The 12317-nt window shown below is 35.7% G+C and overlaps 1 protein-coding gene across 1 annotated transcript in view; it reads left to right on the top strand.

The window, feature by feature from the left end:
• Positions 1-12317, top strand: part of Il1rapl1 (interleukin 1 receptor accessory protein like 1) — a 1244239-nt gene that overhangs the window by 1155385 nt on the left and 76537 nt on the right. The window lies entirely within an intron of this gene.

Here is a 12317-nt window from a genome sequence, read left to right as displayed (position 1 = left end):
AATTGGTGGAGCAATGTTCCAAGCTGGTAGTTGTTCCTGGGGTCTCCGCAGGCCAACACAGGTGCAGTCCTGCAAAGCAAAAAAGTATGTTACATTACTATACCATGTGCAAAGTACAAGCGGGCATCTAAACTGGAATAAAAGATAAACATTAAATATATTGGCTAGCTTCCCAGCTGGGCAGCTTAAGACACAGCCTGACAGGACAGAAGAGTGAGCCCAGAGATAGACAATGGATCTCAGGGAACCATGTACAGCTCACTTCTGCAGGCTATGTCCTGGGCCGACCCCACTGGAAAGGGATTGGTGGAGCAGGGCTCCAAGCTGGTTATTCTTAGGGCTCCCAAAGGTTTTCAAGGTTTCCCTTGAAACACTCTTGGAGTCCTGCAAAGCTTCTCCAAACCTAAGAGCAAGCCCCAAAGGTAGACAATGGAGTCCAGGGGACCACAAGCAACTCACCTCTGCAGGTTGTGTCCCAGGCAGAAAAACTAGGATAGTGGGCAAATCTGACTAGGGTGGGATTGGTGGGACAAGGTTTCAAGCTAGTTAGTTTTTGGGCCATGAATATTGACAAAACATTGCCACAGGGAAGCAGAATACTCTAGGAGTCCTGCAAGGATCTTCCATACAGAGTAGTGAGCCCAAAGCTAAACAATGGGGCTAAAGGGACTGTCTAAAACTCACCTCTACAAGCTGAGAAGCTAGTCAATATATTTAATGTTTATCTTTTATTCCAGTTAATATGTCCTTTTGTACTTTGCATATGGTATAGTATAGTAATATAACACGTTTTGGCTTTTTTGTTTCATTGAGGAATCTTGTAAAAATATGTTTTTAATTACAATAGACTTATAAATGACCATGAATCAGGGACTGTAGAAGAGTGATACATAATATGCATGTCAGAGTAAACCAGACTCATAAAGTCATTCAAGGGTCTGATGAGATGGTTAGTGTTAACACATGCATAGAAGACTGGAGGTTGATTCTCAGTGCCTATGTCAGTTGTCTCACAACCATCTGTAACTCTTAACTCCAGGGGAGACAAAGTCCTCCTCTGGCTTCGGCTGGAACCTGAACTTAGGAAATGCACATATAAACAGATACATACATATACAGTTAACATACTAAAATTAGCAATAAAGGCTTTTTAAAAAGAAAAATTATGCAAGTGTATACTGAGAGGTGAATCAACTGTGTTCATTTAAAGACAATGTGTGTATGTGTCTATGTCTGTGTGTGTGCATGTGTATGTATGTGTATTTCATGCTCCCATTTTAGATCGAAAAGGTAACACTCGCTAAAATAAAAACATTTTCCTTTCATAATTAAATCAGTCAAATTACTGATTTTATAGAAAAATTAAACCCTTCTACCAATATTGTTTTCTCAAATACTTTTAGTGGAGAATTCTATGTTTATTTTTTGTTAAAAAGTACTTAAAAGAAAAATAAACAGAACAGCAAATGTTTTTGCTGTGTTTAAAGTAAATTTTAAAGAAGCATTACCTTAGCTGTCTTTTACTCCTTTGAGGCCTACCTTTACTACAGAGGGTTATTTTTATACTGGAGTGGACTGTTGAAACCCTATGACTAACAGTTCGCTGTGAACAACAATCATAAGGAGGAGCACTGTATACAGTGAAGAGATGGGTGTAAACAACTGGTCAAAAATTCATATTTCTATGAGTCCCAGTTTGAGTTCTCCTGTTTTCATGAGAAATGTTGCCATGCTTGTTTTCTTTCAGGTTTTTTATACACCCTGTCTTCTGACCTTTGTCACATTTCAGTTCTCTATCTTCTCACAAATAGTGTTACTCGTAGGGTCAGCCCTGTGAACCTGGAGAGCTGCTTAGGACAGTTCCAAAATTGAATCCCAATTATTGAGCTTTCATGGCATCTCACATTCGAAGACAAACAATAAGTTAGGGTGAGTTCATGACAAACATAGCTGACTGAATCTAAAAGTGACACTGAAAGTGTCAAGGAATAGTCCTCTGATTTCATCAAACTCTCTAAAGTAGAAGACAAGTAGGAACAACGGGAGGCAACCTAATCTTGGCTATCAGCTGAGGGATAAAGGAAAATTGGGAACTCTCTAGGAGGACAGTTGGTAGTCTATTAGAAGAAAATAACAGCACATATTTTAGCATGACATTAATTTCAACAATTGCTTTTTACTTTTTTCTAAAAATCATTGCTGTGATATTCTTTTTGTTCTGTTCCACTCTATTCTCATTCTTTATCTTTTAAAATAGCCAGCACATGTTTGTACAGATAAAATAATGTTCTTTAATTAGAACTTAGTATTTGATAATTTATTATTTTTATGTATTTGTTTATTTGTGTGCATTTGTATGTGTCTGTAGGTACACGAGTTTCACAGAACATGGGAGAGGCTGAAGGATAATTAATCGGGTTGATTCTCTCCTTCTACCATATGGTTGATTAGAATTGAATTTAGGTTTCTAGGCTTGGCAGCAAGTACCTTTATCTGTTGAGCCATTTCACCAGGGCCATTCTTCTCAAATATATAATACAGTTATTTACAGAAAGACATCTGGGTTTATACTTTAACTATGCCCCACGATTCTAGTTCTGAAATGTGAATATTCTTACTGACTGATACAGGATATTATAGAGGAGAATACTCATAAATCATAAAACTTATACATGTTTACAAACATACTAAATGTATGTTTCTTTCTATTTGTGTTAGACCTGCTGGTAGATTATTTCATTTATATAGCACAGATTATACACACACACACACACACACACACACACTTTTCCTCAAAACATGCGAAGGATTTTTTTTTAACAAGAATTTGTTTTTTTCTATTGATCAGATATCTTTAACTTGAGAAATTAAATGTCTGTGGTTACCCTGGTTTTCTGAATGTACTGTTTTTGTTGTTGATGATGATGTTACTGTTGCTATAATCATTTTTTAAAGATTTATTTTATTTACTCATGTATATAAGGGACAATATAGTCACATGCATGAACGTGCTCTCTGAAGTCAAATGATAGTTTTATATTCCCTAAAGCTAGAGAACAGGAGGTTGTGAGACACCCAATCTTAGAAACTGAATTCCATTCTTCTGAAAGAACAGTAAATGGTCTTAATCACTGAGATACCTCTCCAGTCTCATAGTACAGTCTTTATATTACTTTAATGAACAGAGTAATCTTCACAGATTATTGGAAAGTAGTATTCATGGTGATAGACAGTTTAAAATTTGAAATGACCTAGCAAAGCCTATTCAAATTTGGCTTCTGCTGTGTTCTAATTTTTAATCTCAGACAAGCTATTCAATCCTCCTAAACTTCAGTTCCTCACCTACCATAAACTGATAATAATAATAATAATAATAATAATAATAATAATAATAATAATATAGAGAATAAGGTACATCAAGATTAAACAAGAATTTCCTGTAATAGGTCAGACAATCAATGTTTTAGGCTTTATAAATTATATCATATTGTGCGTCTTCTGATGGCACACTCACAAGTATGTCTATAATATAAAAGGTTTCTTAGATAATAAATTAATTCATATGGCTGCGCTTCAAAATGTTTTCTTTTCAAAACTAAGCAGCAGGTCTGATTTAGCTCACTGGCCCTAATTTGCTAACCACTAACTTATATTTGTGATTAGCATAGATTAATTAGGACAAAATAAATTTTATGAACCTGTGGCATCCATTTAAATCCATTCTTCAGTATAGTTACTGAAGAATAGCTAAGAGTCATATGGAATTACACTGCATTACTAGAGCAACTAAAACTAGTAGATGCTGAAACTACCATGATTTGAAGGTTGTGAGGAGTTTTACAGTCTAATCTGGTCAGGTGAGTGTGGCCAGTAATCAGGAAAGTGTTTTCAGTGCTTTCAGATCAACAACACGCTAGGAAAAATACATAAACATTAGTTAGTTGAACTGTTTTGTATAGTGGGTCCACATAATGTTTCATCAAAGCATTGACTACTATTCCTCTCTTAAACATTACAGACCATTCATGTCTTGTAAAAAGCTGAATGTGCTCAACTTGTCATATTAAATTCCTTTTCCTTATAAGCCAGGTGTGGTGGCACATGCCTTTAGTTTTGGAACTTGGGGCAGCTGGAAGCCACCCAGATCTGCAGACCAAGTTACAGGACAGCATGGGCTATGCAGAGAAATGCTATCGCAAGAAAAGCAACAATAACAAAAATTTCTGTTTCTTGTATCCCTAACATAATTAATAATGTGATTGTATTTCTTGTTTTTTAACGTTCATTCTGTTCAGATGGGGAAACCCATTGACTACCAAAAGCCAGCCTTGTATTCCTATCCTAGTCATTGGCACCACTCTAACTGTGGAAACTGTCAGCATTTTCAGCCTAAATGGTGATTTGAGGGGTTTGTAATTCAATCATAAAAGTTAGCTGCAGGCACAAACTTCATATCCACATGCAGAACCAACAGGAAAATTTTGATTATATTTCTAACAGGGAGAGAAAAGTACATGTAACCATTATAAGAAAAATCATGAAAATCATTTTAGAGGACTTGCTGTGGTCCTTTTCTGTTGTATGATGATGGCCATTTAAGATCCTTTCCTGTTCTGCCACCTCTGCTCGCCACTGCACCCACTGAGGAATCCTACAGACTTCCCAAGTTAGATGACTTTATGATGCATTTTCTTAAGGCTACTCTTCTGTTTTAGTTTGAAACAAAGTTACATTTTGAATCCCCATTTGTCAATGAGAAAAAGAAAATGCCAGCAATTTACCACTGCCTTCCATGCATTCAAAATTAGAATCATTCTTTTGCCATAATGCAGCAACGCAGGGTATGACCTGCATGGGGCTTCGTGTTTTATGATTGAGCATTAAGAACTGGCTTGCGAATGTAAAGACGTTTCTTTGATGTGAGGTTGAATTAAGAAAGCTTAATTAACATTTTCTAATTAAATACAGCATGGTGAACTCAATCACATTGTACTATGCTTTGATGAGATTGCTCTGCCTTTATTTAAATAAACAAGATGGCTTGCAGGGTTGAGAGCCCCAGACTCAGCCATGTCTTTGCTTTCTCAGTTGCTGGCTTTGTCCCTCAGAAATATTTTAGCTATGCTTACAATTGCAGGAATTTTATAGAAATGTATTTTTTTTTTCAAAAATACTCAAGGTAGCCAGGCACACATCTGTAATCTCAGGACCTGTGATGCTGAGGTACAGTGATTACTACAACTTTGAGGCCAACCTAGGCTGCATAGTTGAGACCCTGTCTCAGAAAACTAAAGAAACAAAATGAGTAGTATTTTCCTATTTAATACTTAACTTATGTATGCTGTATTAATTGGAGACAAATTTTAGTTGTATTCCTTCTTAGATCATTTTATACATGAAATTTATAGTGTTTCTTATTGGTTATTTTATTTATTTACATTTCAAATATTATCTCTCTTCCCAGTTTTCCCTATACAAACTCCCTATCCCCTCTCCTCTCCTTCCCCCTGCTTCTATGAGGGCACTGCCTCCCCTAATCCCTCCCTTCTCAGTGCTCTAGCATTCCCCTAGCCTGGGTCATTGAGCTTCCACAGGGCCAGGGGCTCCCCTCCCACTGATGCCAGATAAGGCCACCCTCTGTTACATATGCAGCTGGAGTCATGGGTCCCTCCATGTGTACTCTTTAGTTGGTGGTTTAGTCCCTGGGAGCTCTGAGGGTTCTGGTTGATTGATATTGTTCTTCCTGTGTGGTTGCTAACCCCTTCAGCTCCTTCATTAGGGTTCCTGTGCTTAGTCTGGTGACTGACTGAATGCATCCACATCTGTATTGGTCAGGCTCTGGCACAGCCTCTCAGGGGACAGTTATACCAGGCTCTGTGAGCAAGTGATCCTTGGCATCAGCAACAGTGTCTGGGTTTGGTGTCTTCATGTGGGATGGATCCCAAGATGGGGCAGTCTCTGGATGGCCTTTCCTTCAGTTTCTGCTCCACTCTTTGTCCCTGCATTTCTTTTTGACAGGAGCAACTTTGGATTAATATTTTTGAGGTGGGTGGGTGACCCCATCCCTCAATGAGGGTCTGTGCCTATGTACTGGATAAGGTCTCCACAGGTTCTCTCTTCCCTTTGTTGGTTATTTCAGCTAATGTCAGTCATGTGTCATGTCATACATAATATGTGATATAGGGTATGTGATTTCTAATGATTTCATGCCCAAAATGTATGAGTCATCATTGCCTTCTTTTCCCCTCTCAATCTTCACAACAAGCCATTGGGCAATTCTTATATATCTGACTCGAAAATTATTAGTATCTCATCTCTTCTCATTTTCCTGGTTATTATCACCCTGCTATACAGCACTTCTTAAAATGTATCTGCTACCAAACTCTCCATTTTATATTACAAGCTAGAATCGACTACAAGAGCAAGCCTAAGAAAGCCCTTTCTATTCCCATTTCTGTCTCTACTCCTCTTTCTCATGCCATAATAGTCTCACTAGTCTGCTTGATGTTCATCTACTATAACAGGTAATCCTCCTTCCCAGGATTTTGTATTGACTTCTTCTCTGTCTAAAATGCTCATTTATAGCATATCCTCCTGGACAGCTTAGCACCTTACTTCCTTCTTTCTCAAACATAATCATTTCACTAAGAGCTGTCCTGATTCCCCAATTAAAGTTGCAAAGCTACTCCCACTGCAAATGTAGCCAAAGTCTATCTTCCTTTCCTTTCTCCATATATCTGATTATCTTTGGAATACATTATATAACTTTTGCCTATTATTATCATCTGTCTATTGCTCTAAGATGCAAATCCCATAAAGAATGAAAGATTTGCTTTGCTCTTTTATATATACCAAATACCTAAGGCAATGTCTTCCACTTGAAAGTCACTCAATGACTACTTAAACTATTAAAATGTATCTAGACATTGGAATTTTATTTACATTTAATTATTTACACATTACAATCTAAGGATTAAACTCAGGGTCTTGCGGATGCTCTACCATAAAGCTAAACTCTAGATTCTAAATTTAAAATATAACTATTTAAAAAAATCAAGCATTAATAATAAGTAACTCAATGCTAAGTAGATTTCAAAGCATTTTAATTTAGAAGAATTGATTCTTACAAGTAATTTGTGTTTTAAATTATTAACATTTTAAAATATATTTTTACAAGATAAAAGGATAAATAATGATATTACATTTTAACATGTTTTAAAGAAACAATGCATATTTTGCCACAGAGTTAAAATAGATTTAGCATACATATATAAAGAGAGATGCATAAATACATAATGCATTCTGCTGGCTCTGTTTTTGTTGTGTATATGATTACAGGGCTCATCCCTGAGGAAGACTAATTTCTCCATCTCACAGCAGTCATTAGTTCTCTGTAGTTCTTTGCCTGTGGGAGGGATGCCTTAAGATTTTCCCCCTTCTGCATTAGCATGTCATTTTTCAGGTCTTGTATAGAAGACCATTTAAGAAAAGGAGTCATCAATTTGAAAAAGAATGGAAGACTAGGGAGGGGTTAGATGTAAGAGAGAAAAGAGGAGAGTGATATAGTTGTATTTTAATTAAAGTATATTTTAAAAATAGAATTAGCATATGAAAAATTAGCATGGAAAGCATCCTCATGATTTAGTTAATAAAATGTCCAAAAGAGATAAGCTTCCTCACAGATTTAACTAAGTGGCTCACATTTAAAGAAATTTGGTACGCTGACGGTGAAAGAAATTTGAACTATTTTTTTCTCCAATTCTTTGTATATTATTGCTTCTACTTAGCATAATTTATTAGCTATGCTCAATTACGAACTAAGCAATAAACAATCATTTATTCTCTTTCATCTCTGCTTCATAGAACCTCCTGCTCTAAGGATGGTTTTCCCAAAACAAGTGAGGATATTGGGGGCGGGGCAGGAAATAGAAGTTTCTTTTAGCTATTAAATCCCAATTAAGTTAACAAAAGATATTCTTAATATATACTCAGAATTTCATATAAGATCATTGGGACTTTTAAATAATGATTTTGGAGTCACTGAATATAGTTTAATACCAAGAGACATGCTACGTACATAGCAGGAGAAAATAGATTCAGATGCCAGCTTCTGACACAAATAAAAATAATACTTTTTCCATTATCATTATTCACAGAATAAAATTTAGATATGAGTAAAAATGAGAGATAAATGCATAATATGGATCACATTTCACGGGCCCTAGAAATCATAATTTTTAAATTATGCGTTCGCAAATAGTTGTGTCATAGAAACCTTTCAAGAAAAACATAAATCATGGAGTGAAGTAAGGTGAAGTTCTCACTGAAACCAATCTATGCCTTTATTTTGATGTTTTACAGCATTAATTTTACATTTTATCTGCTCCCTAAGCAGAATTACAAAACATTCTTGTACTTGGAATTTCCTGTATGAATTGACCTCAATTAACAAATTAGAATTTTTATTCAGAAATGAATATTACTATTTCATAAGCTATATTTTACTTGTATATTAAAATATTTCAGCATGAAATATTAAATTATTAGTTTTCAGCTTAATAAAATAGCCTAATCAAGTCTGTAATATCCCACTGATAGAAACATATAATTTATCTGAATTAAAGGACCACACTTTCTCTTCAAATGATAAAATGAGAAAATTGAAAATTTTCAGCTATAACATCACTTGTGTTTTAATAAAATCACAGGACAAATGGAGTAACATGAGTCTAGCAAATCCATATTTCCACGTTACCCATCACTTTAAATGATGGCTTTTATTAATGTCAATAAATGATAGCTTTTTCTTCCCCCAACAAAGCTACATTTTCTGGGTTCAAAGCAGATTCTTCTACTTTTATGGTGCAAGTTTACAGATAAATTCTCTCTTATCAGTCATTAACTTTTGGGGGTTGGAGAAACAGTTCAGTTGTGAAAAGCACTGACTGATCTTCCAAATGACCATGATTTGATTCCCAGCAACCACATGGCAGCTTAGAACTATCTGTAACTCCATTTCTAAGAAAACCAATGCTCCATTTCAGATGACCACTGGCATCAGGTGTTCACATGGCACAAACATACATGCAAGCAAAACATTCATACACAAAGATTAATGAATTAAAAAAGTAATTAACCTTTTAAAATTATACCCTCAAGATCAATTTTTTCCTGTTACTAGTCAGGTTTTATTCACTGTTAAAGAAAATTTGTTTCTACTTATTTTATTATTGTTATTATTTTAAGCTACATGTTATAGAGTAGTTTGTTATGTAATAACACATCTGGCCTGTCTTAATTTCCCTAGCTTTAAAATTCTGCCCATCATCAGTATATGTCCAATAACTGCTCCTTAATATATAACTCCATCATCCTGTCCTCTAAATTCTTTCTACAATACACTGTAATTAAATATAATTGTATCACTTTCCTCTACTTTTCTCCCTCCAAGTCTTCCCATGTCCCTCAACTCAAATTGGCAGCCTCTTTTTCTTTGATTATCATTGTTACTTTATATGAATCAACAAACATATAAGTATAATCTCTGGAGTCTGTTTTGTTGTTTGTGTAAATACAGATTTAGGGCTGACCACTTTGTATTGGACAAACAACAATTAACCTCTCCTTGGAGGATGCTAATTCTTCCTCTCATGGTATTATTTGACTAGGGGTGGTATCCCATACAATTTTATGCATTGACATTAGCATGTCTATTTATATTACTATTGTTCCAGTTTTGTTTATACAACCATTTCTAGGAGAGATTTTTTCAGGAGACTTCCTGATATTTTGGCTCTTACAGTTTTTCCTCCTCTTTGTCTGTGATGCTCCCTGAGCCAGAGATTCACGAGCTGTGATATAGATGTATGCTTTGAGAGTGGGCTCCCCACAACCCACTCTGCATTGTGTCTGAGTTATGGTTTGTCTATGATAGTCTCCATTGGTTGTAGAGAGAAGCTCCTGATGAGAGGTAGTAGCTATATTTAATTAAGGGTACAAGGATAAGTCTTAGAATGTAGTAAGGAATTGTGCTCGTTTAGCAAAGTGGCAGTCATAGATTCTAAAGGTCAAGGCATCACTAGTGCAGAGAAATGCTTACATTTCTAATACCAGGCATGATTTTTCTCCTAATAGGTAGACCTTAAGTCCAATTAGACAGCTGGTGGTTACCCCTAACATTTGAGTGTCACATGTTACACCAATTTCTGACACAAGAGTGCCACTAATTGCACCTTTGTGGATATCTTGCTATGATTGTCACTGTTTTGGTTCATAGGTGTTGTAGCTGTTAGAAGTATTAATTACTTCTCTCCCTTGGCAGCTTGCACAATAGCTTTTGGTACCATGAAATCCAGACCACAGGAAGGAGGATTTTAAATTAGATCCACTTTTAATTATCTGAGTCCTGTATCCTAACTGTGGAGTGTCTTCAGTAATAGAGGCTTACCTTCAAACTTTGAGAAGCAACCAAGTGGTACATCAACAGTCTGTATTGTTTTGGGAGTCACTTGGACTACCTTGACCATTCATATGAAAGGAGGTTTCTCATGCCTGATATTAGGGTTTTTATTACTCTATGATTCTTGTGTGGAGTTTTGTCAGTCCAAGGCATGACATGTATATGTATGTACACACACACACAGACACACACAGACACACACAGACACACACAGACACACACACACACACACACACATATATATATGTATACATACATATATGTATATATATATATGTATACATACATATATGTATATATATATGCCATATAATATATATACAAGAGAGTATAATTTTAGGTAAATATACAATAATATGATTCTTTGAGGCTTGGTATTTGTTTTATTAATTTACCTTTCTCCCTTCTCTTCAGTTGGAACTTACTCCCTATTTTTCTGTTTCCCATTTCATATTATCAATCCCAAAGATGAAAGGAGAAAGACCACAGACTTGACTCATAATGGCCAAACTAATTAAGCAGCAATCAGTTAATGCAAGCTTTTTAAATCCATGTATATTGTCTGTTCCCACTAAGGCAAGCTTTGAGAAGTCAGTATTGGACATGCAGAAGACAAGATTTTATAGCTCAGAGGGAGGGGCTTTCTAAATGGGGGATTTGGCTGACAAAATAGGCAGGGTTATAGGAGAAGAATATAAGCAAACAAATTATTTGTAATGACCTCCTAAAACAGAGACATAAGGTAGTCATAGCAACAGACTTTCATAAAACCTTTTGAAACAAAGCTAGACTTGCAAGATGGTTGTAGACAACTTTTTGAAACAAAGCCATGGTTGCCATTTCCTGGAAAAGCCATCGCAGAATCATTTGTAGGTAAATTACAGGTGGTGCATAGCCCAATCCTTGAGAAACAGAGATTTAATAATAAACAGGTATGAGCCTAATTTTTCTTTACTATAAGATGACTTATCAGTCTAAGATGAAGGCATGATGGTTCATCAGTATCACATGCCTCCTATCATTCCCCTTTCCAACCAGCCTCTCCATGGTTCCTTTATACTTTCCTGGTATTTATGGTTATATGTTAGTTTATGTTATATGTTATGTACTAACACCTGAAGATTTAGAACTAAGGACCACAAATGATTTTGAGTGTGTGTGTGTGTGTGTGTGTGTGTGTTTCTGGGTCTGAGTTATTTCATTCAACACAATCTTCTCTAGGCCCATCCATTTAACTTCAAAGTTCATGATTTCACTTATCTTTACAGCTGAATAATACTCCATTGTGTATATTTACCACATTTTCATTATCTATTTCTTAATTGAAGGACATTTAGGTTGTTGCTATTTCCTGGCTATTTTGAGTAGAGAAGCAACAAACATTATTGAGCAAGTATCTGTAGAGTAAGATGTCAAGTCCTTTAGGCATATGCCAAAGGGTAGCACAGCTAAGTCATATGGTAGCTTTATTTTTAGTTTTTTGAGAATGAACCCTACTGATGTCCAGGATACCTGTACCAATTTACATTCCCATTAATAGTGAACTGGTTCCTCTTTCCTCAGAACCTTGCTAGCGATTGTTGTCAGTTGTTTTGTTCATCTTTGCTATTTTAACTGGAGTGAGATGAAATCTCAATGTTTTGAGTTGCATTTTCCTAATTGTTAACAGTGATAAAGACTTTTTAAGTTCTTTCTCAGCTACTTTAATTTCTTCTGTTGAAAACCTCTGTTAAGATCACTGGCTCATTTTTTAAAAAATGGGTGTATTTGTTTTCCTTGACTCTGCGCTTGTGGGGTTTTTTTGGTTGTGTATTTGGTTGGTTGGTTTTTGATTTTTGATTCCCTTCCCCCATTCATA

This window comes from Arvicanthis niloticus, chromosome X (genome assembly GCF_011762505.2).
Source record: "Arvicanthis niloticus isolate mArvNil1 chromosome X, mArvNil1.pat.X, whole genome shotgun sequence".
Taxonomy (NCBI): Eukaryota; Metazoa; Chordata; class Mammalia; order Rodentia; family Muridae; genus Arvicanthis; species Arvicanthis niloticus.
The sequence above is the reverse complement of the archived record's forward strand: the minus strand, read 5'-3'. Positions and strand labels throughout refer to the sequence as shown.